Below are 1841 nucleotides of genomic sequence, written 5' to 3' on the forward strand. Positions count from 1 at the left end.
AGAATCATACTCATTGGCTATGGCACCTTCCCAGTAAGGATTCCTAACAACTTATGCATAAGTTTGAGGGTTAGATAATTTAATCACATAGAATTAATTGGAATGGTAGAATCAATAGCTTAAAATGCATGAGAATATATATATATATATATCAGCTAATATTTATATTCTTTGAGTTATCATAGGAGATACTAAATCATCACTAGAACCACAATGGAGATTTGGACATGCACATGCATATTCATGTTCATTAGATTCATATTTACATAAATATTTAATCATATTTGTGGTATCTCCATCATCCTTGAGATCTATGAGAGTAGGAAGCACAGAAGTAGTGGTATATTGCACTTGAGATGCTTGCATGGTAATTTCATCAAAATATTCACTCGTCTCAATGAATACTTGTTTAGTAGAAAGATATATAAATTTGTAACCCTTCACACAATTGGAATAACCAATAAAGATAAATTCTTTCCTTTGAGGCTCCAAAACCTTCCTTTTATCAGTTGGAATACAAACCCATGCATGGGACCCAAAAATAGGAAAATGTGTGACTTCTTGTTGCATGCTACTCCATGCTTCACAAGGATTTTTTCCTTTAACAAATTTGTGAAGAGATCAATTTTATGAAGCATAGTTGATAGCTTCATCTCACAATTTTGAGAGAAGGGACCTACCATACAACATGCAACTATTCATCTCCTTCAAAGATAAGTTCTTCCTCCCAACTACCCCAATCTATTATGGAGTATATGGAATTTTATTCTGCAACTGTATTCCTACTTCCTCACTAGGGTGTTTTTTAGTGGTGAATATTCATAATTTAGTGAATATTGGGATTTCTCGGTGTTGATTTTGGTGATTTTTTATCCATTACATGGTGGCCCAATCACCTAACATTATCAGGGTTGGCTGTTCATTACTCCTTTCAATCTCCAAGCATGGATTCACGTTTGACTTCTTTGGTATAATTATTCACCTTTCACACAATTGACTTGGTTATTCTAATCGATGCCATGTTTGCCATCACTCAATCCATTAGATTTGCATGTGTACTAGTAGTTTGCCCAATGTATTTAATTTTATTTCCCTTTAGTAGGCCCATTTTGCCAATAATTTTCCATTTTGCATTGGAGTTGTCGACACATTTTGCCTCCTAGATTTTGGAATCAACTGATATAAATTCCATTTCACCTAATTTTTTCTATCCCTAATTAGTGATTGGCATCTTCATATAAACTTCCATATTTTGGACATGTTGCACAACAAATCAAAGGGACATATCCTTTATAAAAGATATTACAATATCCTTGCTACCAATAGTAAGTGAAAATTTGTTCTACTTTTAGCTATTGAAAAATTGTAAATTTCATGATTTAGGTAGTATCTCTAAATTCTTGATTATTTTAATCAAACTTAATTTCAAAACCATTGAAAAAAATTCATCTCATTGGATCTTCTATACCCCTCAAAGTAAGATAATAATTTCCCATCCCTGCATACGTTCCAGTAGGAGGTCCTGACTCCTTGATTCCTCATTGGTGTTTGTAATCATAACATAGTTGTCTACTACCACATATTAAAATCCAAACAATGTTTGTCAATTATTATGATTGCTGGAAAAGACCAGGTTGGCAATTTGGTTTTGAAAATGGTCAAAAGATATGGCCAAAAATGGAAAAGACACAAGAATTTTTTTAGTATTGATAAGTTTAAATATTCATTCTAGAGTTTATTTATTTATTTTGGGTTCAGAAGGTTAAAACATACCTTTAACATACTATCAATCTTGGATTAGTTAGAGGAATTTGTTGAAAGATTGCAATTACACATAAGGA

This window comes from Cupressus sempervirens, chromosome 4, assembly GCF_028749045.1.
Source record: "Cupressus sempervirens isolate cs-2001-9-10 chromosome 4, ASM2874904v1, whole genome shotgun sequence".
Lineage (NCBI taxonomy): Eukaryota > Viridiplantae > Streptophyta > Pinopsida > Cupressales > Cupressaceae > Cupressus > Cupressus sempervirens.